The 14476-nt window shown below is 33.5% G+C and overlaps 1 protein-coding gene across 4 annotated transcripts in view; it reads left to right on the forward strand.

Annotated features, from left to right (window-relative positions):
• The window catches only part of PBX3 (PBX homeobox 3), a 276187-nt gene that overhangs the window by 172612 nt on the left and 89099 nt on the right, over window positions 1-14476 (forward strand). The window lies entirely within an intron of this gene.

Consider the following 14476-nt stretch of genomic DNA (forward strand, 5'->3'; position numbering starts at 1 on the left):
GGGCATATTTTCTTCTGTAAACTGTAGTGATATCAGTTTGGCAACTCTGTATATGTAACTGTTAAAGAGTAAAGCCCAAAAAAGCATTTTCTTTATATTAGCTTTCATTTATAAACCAGAAGAATTGTAAATGTTTATAGTAATGTGAAATAACCCAAGGCAAATTTAATTTTAGATTGGGCTTTTGCTTAATGTATTATTCATGGTATTGTATCATCAGATAAGCATATCCCTGACAATAAACTTAAAACTTAACTGTAATAGTAATATCTACCCTAATTTGGGTGGGTCCAGCAATGACCTGACATGATTTATTTTGCCTCCTTATTGTAGATAATTTTAAAATAATGGTGGATCAGAGAATTATTTGTTGTCTTTTCTCATCTACCTCTCCACCTCTTTTTTTTCTTAATACTTCACTATTTTTGCTACATGAACTGGTTTTACTTTTTTTTTTTCTTGATTCTCTGTTCATCTAATTAGTATGTTCTAAGAAGACCTAGACCACTTATTTTGCAGAGATATAGCCTGTGGGTATTTAATAAGGAACTTTCAGTGTTACATTTGCATCTTTTGCTTGGGGTCTGAATAGTGAATTACCTTCAAGATCATTAGAAGCACCGCTGTATTGTTATAATCAGGCCACAATATTCTAACAATTTAAACTTCAGGTTTCCTATATAACCCAGGTAACCCCAGAATAATTGTATATAGTGTAGATGACCCAGGATAAACTGCTGATAGGATGGCTCATCCATGGCCTAGCCTCTACAGGCAAGTAGCTTCTCATCCAAACAAACCACATGGAGGTATAGTAAAAGCAAAGAAGTCTTACCCTACTTATATCTGGACAAGTGTACATATTATTTATATAATAATTCTAATTTTCCAGTATTACTTGGTACCATTTAAGCAGACACGTCCACCCAACAATGTGGAGAATTTGAAATGTATTTTTTCAGAGAATTAACCATTTTTTAATGTGATATCTGAAAACCAGAACGCTTTCAGATTCTTCCCATAGGCCGAGAACTAAACAGGGGCATGGTTTGTTGTTGTTTCTGTTCTCAAATTACTGTGCATATCTTTTACCTGCTACTACTAGTGATGCTATGTAGCTGTGGTAACAAAAGTTAAGTAAGGAAAAAGATAGTGATAAATTTCATGTTTTTAAATAAATGGTTTTTACTTAGTGGTCATTTATAGATTTATTTTCTGATATTTAGCTGTGTATCTGAGTTTCTGAGTCCATATAAAAAAAACTAAATAATACAGGTATTTTTGTAATATAGTACTATGCATACTGGGGGTACTTAATAAAAAGTTTTTAAAACAAAAGAGTGAATGAATGAAGGATGAATGCAAGAAAGGCTGAGTTGAAAAGATGTAAAGGAAAAGAATATGTGCCTGGTGCATAGTGGATACCAGGTAGTTAGCTGAACCAATTAACCAATTGTATGCTTTCCAGAGGGTCTCATTTCCCATTCAGTTTCACAGAATGCCATTAAAAAATATTCAGGCAGTAATTACTTTTAGCCTACCTAATAGACAGTATATTACATGTTTATTTTGGTTTTCTCATCCATTTACACTCTTTTCCTGTTAACTTTCTTAGAGTTTCTCTGTATCAACTGTAAAAAGTGGCTACCTGATCTGACAGGAGGACCCTTGTTTAAAGCTTGACACCAGATATTGTCTTTTCTTTGTCCCTCTTTTAAATGTTAGAAAACCCAAATCTTCTGTTTCTTGAAAAAGCTGTTTTATCTTTAAAAATAAATGCCTGATTGTTTGTGTGGAAAGAGGCTAATGGTGATAAAGATATTTATGCAAAGAAATTTACTGTAAAGACCTAAACTGAAAAATAGAATCAGAGTGAATTTTTAGTTAAAACTGGATCTAGCTTACATACTTTGAAACATTACATAAGGTTTAACATATTTATGATCAGAGTGTTGACTGATGATATTCTGTTAAGTAGTTTCACAGGATTTTCTCTTCCAAGAAGAATTCGTTGTACTCGCATTATAGTTTCCTTTGGGATCCTAGACAGTGACTCTGTAGTCTGATTCATTAATATTGGTTGTCTTCAGCAGAGAGTATCCAGATTTGACCTGCCAAGTATTAAATTTTTAATGTATTACTAGTTCTTTCACAGAGTAAGGCTTGTCTTTGTTCTTTGTATTTTTGTAACAGTACAGCTTCAGTCAGAGTCAGATCTAATTTGTAGCATCACTAAATAAGCTTCATTTAAAACACATATACAACACATACACAACTATTAAAATGCTTATTGATGAGAATATTTCAGCTACCTTTTTGAATATTTGAAAGTATGCATTTCCAAATTTATTTTGAAAAGTGCCAGGGGGTGCTATGTGCTATGTACAATAAGTTAATTATTATGCTGTTAACATTGATGATGTTGAGTGTGTATTAGTTAATGTGTTAATGACGTGTTAATTACTGGACATGTTGTGAAGACCCTTCAGGCTTGTTCTATGATGCAGCATGTCAAGTTGAACCAGACCAAGCAATCTGCGAAGCAGACTGTAACTCTTAAAAATAATACTTGTAAACATAAATTATGAATTAAATTATGCTTTTTATTATCCTTTTTCTTTCTGGTAGAATGAATGAGTAATTCTTCTGTTATCTGCACCTGTTAGAACCTAATACTGTCAGACTGTGTTTTCCCCAGGAGGATTGGAAGAGATTTGTTAGGCAATAACTTCTACTTTGTTTGTGCTCTGGCATTTAGTGTATATTTTATATAGACTAATGTGTTTTGCAATCAGAAAGATCCTTCCTTTTTTGTTTACTAGACTAATTAAAAATGAAAGACATTGAGCCTTTGTGTAAGCAAGTGAAGAATGATTTTACCTTGTTCAGTTAGCCCCACTAGTTGATATTAAAGAAATCTATACATGCTTGTGATTCTATATATGACTCTTCAAGTTTATTGCCCAAATATTTGAAATCTCAAGAGATCAGTCATAACATCACAACAAAACAAAAAACAGCAAAACGCACATGCAACTGGTGGCAATTTCAAGGCGTTTAAATACAAGCCAGAATTTACTGCCACTTAAGAACATAGAATAATACATTTGTGAGTTGCTTTTTCTCTTTTCGGGAGGGGAGTGGTGGTGGTGGCTTATATACAGTTTAACACTTTGAAAATGTTAAATCTTTGAACTTTTCAACTTTTGAATTAATAGTTGCTCACTTTTTCCTTATTATCAACATGTTTTGGAAAATATATTTAGTGGTAATCTTCAAGAGACTAATTTGGAGAAGTATAATAAGACTGTAGAATTCACCTGTTAATCATAGAGTTTAATCTTATTTTATCTTATTTTTATCATTGTCTTTTCTACCTTCAAAACCATTGTTTGATATTAACAAAAACATTAGAAAAAAGTGAGGGTTCAGAAAAGAGCTAAGAGTATTGTAGTGAGAATATTTTTTTGAATGCCTCAGAACCAACTTCTAAAAATGCAAAAATAAAATAAAAACCAGAGTTTCTTTTAGGCAGTTACTCTACCTTTTAGATTTTGATAGCTTAATATATACAAAAGGTGGTGAAAAGTTCAGGCTATAAAGCTAGGCTGTCCAAGTTCAAACTGCTCTTCTACCTTCTAGCTGTGTGACCTTGAGCATGTTATTTAACCATGCTGTGCCTTAGTTTCATGATAATTATTAAAGTGGACATAATGACAGTATCTACTTCTTAGAGTTGTTGAGATAATTAAATAAGTTAATACACATAAAGCACATTGAGCAATACCTAGCACACAGAAAGCACCCAGTGAATGTGAGCTCTTATTATTAAACTTCCTTTAATATTAATATTGAAAATTATTTGGAAGCATTTAATTTCCACAAGCTCTTTGAATTCTCTAGGACGCATATTATGAATGTAGGTTTTGGTTTTCAGTCATTAGCCTCTAATACCTCATCGCAGAAAAATGTCTTATTTTTTAACGATGATTTTATTGCTCCAGTGTTGTTTATGCCCACCTGGATTTATCCCAGGGTTCCCCCCCCCCCCCATTCATATAACCTTGCTTTTGATTTCCTGTAGCACAGCTCTTGTTAGAGATTTATATTGGCATGAAAGGATATCCTGACCAGGACTTTAGTCTTCCTTGCAAATATTTGTGTGTCTCTTATTTACAGCCCTGATGTCCTCTTGTAATACCCATGCAAAAGGGATTCTAATAAATCTTATGTTCAGCATTACATTGTTTGTTTTAGCTGCCTTCCACCTCACGCTTCCTCCTTTAAGAACGAGCCATTACAAAAGGTTAGATTCACAGTTAGCAGGCTTTAGCTCTCCCTTTTGAATCAGTGAGGTTGCCGTTTTATTGCTCTCCGACTTACACTTCAGTGATGAGAGTAAACTAGCATCAGATTAAAGGTCAGCAAATCCCATCAAAGAGAGGAATATTAGGGGCAGAGATAGTTGGAGAGGCAGCACACCACTGGGTATTGACAGGGTGATTCCAGGGTATCAGTCAGCAGAATTATAGCTGCCCAGAGAGTCAGTACAGCTTTAATGAGCCTGTGTGAAGAGGAAGAGGGTGGATTTATGTAGTTCCTCATAATTTTCTGTAGAGACTGTTATTGCAGACATTCTGTGGAGTGTTCTGGTCTTTCATTTAATTCAAAGGTCCTGGAGCTTATCCATCCTCTAAATTCCTTTTTGTTAGCTCAAATCAAAGTTGACATTTCCATGGTTTACCACCTAAAACACCCAGCTCAAAATCAGGTTTCTTTAGGCAATTTTGAAATCTGTATATTGTTAATATAAATCTACAATCATATTTATATTAATGCATACATATTTCCTGTTCAGAGAAGTAGGTTGAATAATAAATATTTTTTTCCATGATGAGGCAATGGGAAAATGTACATTTACACATTGCCCTCTAAGTAACTAGGGGAAAAAAAAGCCGATTGTAATTATGTTATGGTGCTTTTCAAAAGAATCTTAACATTCATCCTCCTTAAATTGACTTTCCTAATTAATTGTTTGTATGCCGGATTTTGTTCACCCTATCACACCCTTTATTTCCCCCAAACCCTCCTAACTGGAAAACAGTGTTTTTTTTTTTTAATTTCAGGAAGGAAAATGTTTGTAACTGTTCTAATAAGCAATACTTCATTTAATTGCTATTATTTTCAGTTGCACTTTGATTTTGATGTGTCTTTGTAGTGAATTTGACCCACATTAATTTCTTATCAGGGATTAAATCTATATGATTTCAAGATCTAGAATATGCTTTGAGAAGATAAGTTTTTATGAAAAATGTCTTTGGCTATCTTTGCTCTAAGGTTCGTTACTTAAAGAGTTAATGGTATAGATATAGATTTTTTAAAATTAAGCGCTTATTTATAGGTCATCAGAAAATAAATAGATAAATTATGGGAAAAAATCAACTTACACTGTTAGGTTTTATTACTTAGTCAAACCAGCCACATTTTGTAATTTATATTTAAGAATATGCTGTTTTGATTATATTTCTGAGTAAATTAATTATTTGCATTACTATCAAAGAGGTCTTGTTTATGTGATTTGCTGCTGGAAGGTGCTTTAAAACTTCTCTGCCATTGTCCTTTGCATGACATGTGGGTGGTCGTGCTTTTCAGACACTTACATGGTTTTTAATGGAAGAAAGTGATGGATGTGATATGACCATGAGAAGCACAAATATCCTTTTCGAAGTTCATCATTGACTGAAATATCTACAGCACTTAAGGCAAAATATAAATTCCTTAAAAGAGATGCGGTATAAAGAATGTTATATGAAATACAAAAGCCTTTTATAGTCGTTAATTAGATGTTGTGTTTATGTTAAAGAGCCAACACACATATGGAAAGTCTAATAAAGTTCACGTTTGCTATAATTATGCCATGCTTCACAAAATCTTTTCAATAAAACTGAATCTGTGTCCTTTATAATAATACAGATAAAACTTTATGCTGTGCTGTTACATTGGAATGTATTGAGAATGTCAATGACCCTCATGCTTTATGTATGGTTTTGAGCAGTGCCGTGCATCAGAATAATTTGGCGTTACAAGAGCAAAGAAGTGGACATTCCTCTTATAAGAGGAGAAGAGGAGTCGTGAATATTTGCTGTCCATAATGAAGTCAAAGGACTGTAATTTATAAGTTCATTTTTGAACATTTTTGAGAAAAGAGAAAGAAAATGGCTGCAGCAAAGGCAATGGAAATGAATACAAAGATGAGCATAAGAGTAATTATATTAGGGAGCAGGATTCTTACTGCCATGAGGCATATATGAATTATACTTACCTTAAAGTACACAACTAAATGTATTTGGTATTTTAAAATTCAAATGGGATCTCCTGTTTTCATTTCAGAAAAATCATGAATGAATAAAGGGCAGAAATGGGACTACTATTCCTTCCCATTGGTAGTTTCTGACTAAAAATGTTGTATTATATAAATTATATGTATGGTTTTTATAAATACCATACATTTCATTTGTGAAATATTTGGTTAAAGATTCCCAAAGTACTAATTGAGAGGGTATGTAACCTTGGTCTAAGTTTAACTAATTTTAGCAGGAATATTGTGTTGCTATTTATAACATCTTAAGAGTATATTTGAAGGTAGAACAGAGTTCTTAATTCAAACAAATAAAAAGTACTATTTACTTTTATGTGGTCTTCTATGTGTGGCCATACTCCAAATATCTATGTTATTTGAAGTGTGTGGTCAGGGAACACTAATAATCAGCAACTATGAACATTTTGTCATGAACACACATCAAAGTGCCATTCTACTACTGAAAAGTATATGAAAGTAAGAATAACATGAAAGGACAAAGAAAGAAACCGCAATCTTCTATCATAAAAATTGAGAAAACAAAAAGCAATAAAACTACACACCATTAAAATATATTGTAAAGTAACTGCAGCACAATCTACAGCAAAGAAATTTTGGGGTGTCAAAATACCAGATCAGATTTGATCATATAATGAGCATCACCAGAAATCAGATATAAGTTGGTAATTGTAGGACAAACTCATTTCAGATTGCTTTTTAAAATTGTAAAACTTCCATATTTTAAATATTTATAGGATGATTCTTGGTTATGTTGAATTTCACAGATGATACTAAGAAATTCTATAACTAATTATTTGGCTTTGGAAAATGTACTCTTCTAATAAAAATAGATTTCAGTGATAATTATGTGCCAGGTACTGTATTAGTCATGTAACATATTTTATGTCATTTAAACTTCACGTTGATTCCTTGAGGTGTTGACATCCCTATTTTATGGAAATGAACCACAGGGCTTGCCTACTATCACATAGCTAATGAGTGACAGAGTCAGGATTTGATTCCAGGCTGTTTTGACTCACTCTAATAGTGAAGTTTATTTGTATTGTAGTTGCAAAGTGAACTTAAAATCCAGCATCATAGCCAATTTCTCTAAATATTTGAGGTTTAGTGAAACCCTGGATTTGGAGTAAGGCAGAACTGTGTTTTGAATCATCATTTCAAATTTCCTAGCTGTGTGACGTAAGGCAAGTCATTTAATCTCTTGAAATTTGGTTTTCTTTAAATGAGAATAAATGTATTTACACTATGAGGTTATTTAACATCAAATAAGCGAAAGTATGTGAGAAGATGTACTTTGTGCTTGGCATGTATTTAAATTTGAACATGGAGAATTTTTAGGCTAAAGGATGAAAAGATACCCAAGTACTACTAACAATGTTTTGATTTATCAACAACTATAAAGTGAGAGGTTAAAGTCACTGGCATAAGAAATGGACAGAAAACATTTACTTTTTGGCAGGAATGTCTTGTATTGTGGAATCGGTCTGGGAGAACTTACTGAAGTCTGGAAGATTTGGTCTTCCAGAAAATAGAGCACTGGGAGAAACAACTCTGTGGAGCGGCACACACAATGTGCTCAGTGGTAGACAAGCAGGTGCCACAGTGTAATGTTATCCCATTCACAGCATGGCAGTGATCTTAACTGACAAGACAGGAAATGAAAGTACCATGGTGATCTTATTCTGCAGTGAGAAAAGTCAAACGGACAACATGTGGGAATGTGGGAAAAGGAAAAATTGCAATAAGAGTTTGTGTAAGCAAATGCTGAAGAGTCCTGGAGGCACATAATAGAAGAGGACTAATTGATTTTTATAAAAGTCCAAATGTGGGCCTCTAGCATTTTCTGATGAGGAAACACTTGGTATGCAGTAAATTTTAAAGTATATCGTTGGCACATGAGAGCATTAGATCACTGGTAACCACATAGAATAGGTAGTCACAAAGACCTGTAGGTATTAAAGCCATTGTTATTACAATTCTTTATGCCCACTTAGATTTGAAATTCATTGCTTTCCCTTTAAATAGTGCTGTCTTTTTTTTTCCTCCTTTCAGATTTAGTTGTCATTTACCAATTCTAAGAATCTCCTCAATGGAGCATTTTGCTTGAATATCAGTCCCTTTAGATAAAAAGAAAATGGCTGTTTTCTTGTTTTCTCCTACTTGTAATAATTTTCTTTCAGAATAGAGCACAGGTAACCCTTTGTGCTAATATGCATCAGAAACGTGGCTCGTTTTCTCCTTCATCCTTTTTTCACTGTCTCACGCAAGCACAGCATACTTCATATTTTGCCCTCGCCCTGTTCTCTCCTTCTGTGGCTGACAGTGCTTATATATCAAGCGCTTCAACAAGATGCAGCTCCATTTAACAAAAAAGTGCCTTAAAAATGTAACTCTTCTTTCTGCATTTTTATTACACAGTCCATCTGCTCCTTCATCTTGGCTGCTCTTCACTTTCACAGTGACAAGGCTCACTCCTTTTTCTTGTCTCTTGAGGCAGGATCTAATTGACAAGTAGAAAGTCTTCAAAATTTGGCTTTTTCAGCCAATAGTAGTTTCAGATTTTTCTGTAAATAGTTCGCTAAAATAAGGTTGAAAGGTAATGATAAACTGTCATGAAAATGAAGGTTTTTAAAGAAGTCCTTTCCTGCAGAATGAACACACTTTCCTATAGTAGTAAGGAGTGTAAGATATGCTTTTGGATGAGTGAATAATACTGTAGTTTTGTCTGTAGCTGGGTAAATACAATAAGTATGATCGGTATTTTTGATGCCTCAAAATAGCAAAATGTTACGCTTGAATCATTATTTCAGGCTTATCTATTTTGTATAAAATATTCCACTATTTTGTAGTAAAAATAAATGGTTTGTATGGTGTGGTGGGGATTTGATAGGTAAAATAGGTGAGGAGAAGAGCTCTACAAGTGATCTTTATATTGCCATTTGCATTGCTGGGAGCATGCACAAACACCACAGCCATAGCCTTGGGAATCACAACTGGCATAGAAAAACACTGGTGATTCAGGAAATGCCTTTCAATGGTTTTCCTTTTTTCATTTAAAGTACATCTGTGGAACTGCAGAAAAATAACAACTAGCTCTGCCCAGGAATCTAGTACCTAAACAGACCAAGATTCTAATAATGTCATTATAGCATCTAGCTGCTTTTCATCGAACCTCTAATAAAGGTTATTAGTTGCCTTGCTGCTTTTTCTTGAGTGAGATGGCTTTGCAGCAAGTGCTTGGAGAAAAGTTATCAATGCTGCATGTTAGAAACAGGCATTCTGCCAACAGCTTTATAATGAAGGTGAAATGTAATAAAGCGATGAATTGACACTTTATGTGTTGAAAGTGAAGGAAATGGAGGTGTGGAGAAGCATTATGGGGAATCTTTCTAGTCATATCTTCAATTTAACCATCAGGGGAAATGCTTCAAAATCTTAGATTTATGAATTTCTGGTAAGCAGTTTCCCAGCATGTAAACAAATCTCAGTGGGCTGTTTTAGGAAGGTAGATTTGGGCAGTGAAGTAATCATTTTTATTCCTCTGATTTTCCAAATAGAAATGGACATATATGATAAAAATGTCAGCTACACTCTCCACGTCAGGGCCCTAACAGGATTACATGTCAGTTCTTAATGCCTCGCTCTGTTTTTCTTTGCCATGAATGGCTGCATTATTGCTCACAGGAACTTCACTGTAATATATGGTAAGAGACAAGTAGCTCTTTATGGCCAGTGATTATTCGGTTTGAATGAAACCTGTGATTTATGTCCATTTAACTGAAAAGCCTTGTAAATTCCCAGTGCTGCATTTTTCCTCAATAGAGAATGAGTCAAGCGAAAGTGACAACTAGGTTGGCGTGGAAATGTGCAGTGCATTGCCGTGTTATGTTTAATATACCTGACATGAAAAACGTGCACACACCACACAGTCGCCTTAAATAGGAGTGGAAGTGACATTAGCTTGTAATATGACTGCCATATTCAGTGGATTAGACACTAACATTGGCTTAAAAAGAGATTTGGCGCTGGAGTGGGTTGGGCATGGGGACCATATGTTGTGATAGGCGACTATATCATATGGCATTTCCTCATAATATTTTGAATATTAGTTATTTTTTACAGTAACTTTCTACTAATATCTACAAAATAATTTGATTATTTCCTTTCATTATGAACCTCGTCTTTCTTTAGATCTAGAAGGAGAACATGAAATCCAGGTACAAATGTCATTCCATATCTTTCTTTAGGAGTGCCGCTAATATTCATTTGGCTTTTTTTCCCCCTCTCAGTCAGAATACATTGGATGGTCTGCCTTCCCCAAACTTGGGCTTGGCTCCTTAGTTTGATCTCTAGTCCAACCACTAGAACCCGCCTCCCTCCCCAATACTCAAGTGTAGTTTAGATAATGTTGCTTTGGAGGATTTTTCAGTGTTTTTCTCTACTTTATTTCCTAATTGTCTTCCAGTTTTTACAACCAAAAAGTAATTGTTTCAAAGGAGCTTGAAAATAAGTATGGCGCTTGTGACCTTCATTTCATTTCCAGATTTTCTTCATATTTAAATGTAAGGATTTCAAGTGGAATATTATTTTATGTTTTTTATATTTTGGGAGAAAGGTAGCAGCATATCTGTATTAATCTCTCTTTTGTTTTATCTGTAATTTGGATTATATTTCATAAATTGTGACTGACTTGATTCTAAAATGAAGAAAGCACAGAGAATAAAGTTGGCATTTTCTTTGAATTGGCGTTGTAACTTCAGGCCACAGTCCTGATTGTTGCTTTTAAATAGAAGACACAAAATAAAATCTATGAAGAATTTAAAAATAAAACAATATATTAAAACTTTCTCTGATTTCAAGCAGAATTCAGGCTTGCCAAAAAGAACTGATTTGGCTTTGTTTTATTTGATACACTGCTAACACATTTCTTCCAAGCTAAGATTGTGTTGTTGTAGTTGAATGAATAAAAAATAAGTCCATCAGAGAACAAATTTACAGAGATTTCATAGGCTTAACCTTATGAATAGTTTGGGTCTAGTTTAATGGTACGTTCATTAGGGGGGAAATTCAAACAACTGAATTTTCCATAAGCAGGTCTGGATAATGTAAGGTGAAAATGATCTCATGATAATTTTTATCATCACTATGGATATTGTATCTTCCCTAATTCTGAAAATATTGTAGGGTTAGATCTTACTTATGCCTGGTTCATGACCATGTGTGGATCACAGCTGAAATAGCCATATTCTGAAGCCACTCTTCAATGAATAGAGTTTAGTAATGGTCCAGTGGGCTTGGTCCTTGAAATGAGGGTGCCATGAAGTTTAGTGCCCTGTGTTTGCACTTCATTCTCCTAGGTCAAGTCTTTATTGTGTTGGCAGTGTTCTGTTAGAGAGGCTACTACAGTACAATTGAGCCAATGCAAATTTCTAATCTGCTTATATATAATTCAAAAGCTTGCCTATATATTAATGAACTCTTAATGAGCTGTTGAAAATGCCTGAATTACAGTCAGATTATTAAACTCAAACAGCCCCGTAATCATACCATTTGAGTGGGCTTTAGGTACTTTTCACATCTGCAGCTTAGTATTGTGAAGGGTATGCATTTATTCGGAGAAAGCTTTGTAATAATTTTGACCCGTAATTTATTTATTGCCCTCCAAATGCAGTCGTCTATGCAGATGCTCTCTCCCATTATCTATGGGGCAGGTGCACAGCATGTTGAAAGACAGCTAATTAGGATTTGCTGAAAGATATGCAAAAACTGTGGCTTATAACAAAGCTAAGTTCATTGTTAAACAATGTTTTACTGTGTTTGTATGATTTGTCTAAATCTTAGAATAGTGAAATGAATGTTGTGGTTATAAATAGATTGCAAATATGTTTTTTTAAACCATATACCATGATGATCAAGCAGCCTAAATATAAAATTTTATAAGCTCTTATATATGTTCCAGTGTACATTTTGGATTAAAAATAAAAATGACCAATTTTTAAATTGTTTCCCTAAATTTCAATTTCTTCTAGTAACAAAGCTTTCAAAATCTTTTGATAAACACAAAGTCTGATTCATTCTGCCCTTGTAAGCTCAGGTTCATTAAAATGGTTATAGGGGTTCAGATGAGTAGCTTTTATGATTGGAAGCCATGTGTGACTTTGTAAGTTTTTGTAAGCTAAGTAGTAGTGAATGGGTAGATAGGTATTGCTGAGGAATAAAATAATTTGAATGTAAAGTAAGGATGAGAAATATTCAAATTGAAAATAATTTTGGAAGCTAGATATTGCTATTTAGAGATTATAAACATGACTTTGCTTAATAGAGAAAAATTTTTGATTCACTATTCAAACTATTGTTATGTTTGAATATAGTTCAGTATTGATAGCTTTCTCAGTGTTACCTAATTATAAAGTGCTCTAGTGCCTTTCATCAAAAGGATTATGAACTTTTTATCAAGAACTGATTTTTAAACTATATTTGATATACATAATTATATTTATACAGTAAATGCAGAAGGATTGTATTAAAACATTTTTCCCATATTTGAGGCAAACACTTGTGTTAATTCACTTATGAATTTTAGAATTAAAATATATTTTTCATCACAAGCAGAAAATATACTAGCTGAAAATACATAATTGTAATTATTTTTATTTGTGTCCACTATTCTGAGCCTGAAAGTTGTTTCTTCTTGGTATGGTAGTAACAGTTTATACACGTTAGGTTTGCATAAAGTAGCATAGATGGCTATTGTGTGCCTTTTGCATTTCTTCTTGGTGAATTTACTTCTATCTCTCTTATAGTCTGCTTTCTTGAATATTGGTCATTGAGCATCTTCTCTTATTTGCCATGCTTGTATAGGGAAATGTAACAATTTTGACTACAGATATTTATCTACTGTTAAAGAACCTCACCAAATGTCCATGGGGAAAAGATAAATGTATATAAGAACAAGGGTAAAACTAGAAGCCGAGAGGAAACATGAAGGTAGATAAAGAACACATTTCCAAGAGAAGAAATAGCATTTGTGTGAATATAAAAAAGAAACAACAAACAGGCAAAAATATGGGCAAAGATGAAAAAATCTAGTTTAAAAAGGGGAACATAAGGAACTCCTAAACAAGTACCATAAAATGAAAGAAACAGAGCCCAAAGTACAAGATAAAAGGTTGCTATATAAGCCCTCACCAAATGCCATATGCAGAAAAACTTGGTAATTGGAACTTCAGACATGTCCAGACCATGAGATTTTAACTGTAAATGAATTAGAAAGGAGGAAAATCAAAGATGTTGAACAAAAATACCAAGTTAATTAATATTTGGCAGTTTTAGAACAATATTAGGCAGTTTCTCTACTTCTAGAAGAAATAGCAAATTCCTGTTTGTCTTATATTCTTATATTATCAGCAATGTAATAATCTATCTTTATTATTTTATCTAACTTTGAATTTATTGACTTAATATATTTTTCAAATCTTATTTATTTAGCTCTGAACAGGCAACAGATATAATTTTAAATTATGGGTGCATTAGTTTAGTATCCATTTGATATTATTCTGAAGTATATTTTTAAATGACAGTGACAACTTTAAAGTGTTTTGGGAAGAAAATTGAAGTTGTGCATTTGAGCTGAGAGAACCAAGAGCTCTGTCGTTCTGTGGGTGTAATTCAGGATATCTAGATATGAAATCTGTTCTTAAAAGAATTGATGGTAGTTTTAGGTTAGCATATAAAATCACAGAGCTGGTGCTCAGTTGAGTACTTGGCAGCTTATAGATGTTACTGTCATGTAAGTTGCAATAGACACAGAGTGTGCACCACTGTGAATAAACAATAGGTACAGATGCAAAAAGCAGAATCCACATGCAAACATGCAAGATGCCAACTTCCTTTCTTTCCCCTCCATCATGATGCCTTATAACTAATGTGGGAAACCTGCTTTTAAACAGATTCACAGAGGTTAATTGGGCTGGGAGATTTTAGATTATGTTATACATTAACTAAAATGCTGGCTTTGAGCTGTCATGACTCTAGTGCTTTTTATACCATGATAATTATTTTAAATTTTGTCTTCTATGTTGTTGAAAACATCTTGGC

Source organism: Tamandua tetradactyla, chromosome 2 (genome assembly GCF_023851605.1).
Source record: "Tamandua tetradactyla isolate mTamTet1 chromosome 2, mTamTet1.pri, whole genome shotgun sequence".
In the NCBI taxonomy this organism is placed as follows: domain Eukaryota; kingdom Metazoa; phylum Chordata; class Mammalia; order Pilosa; family Myrmecophagidae; genus Tamandua; species Tamandua tetradactyla.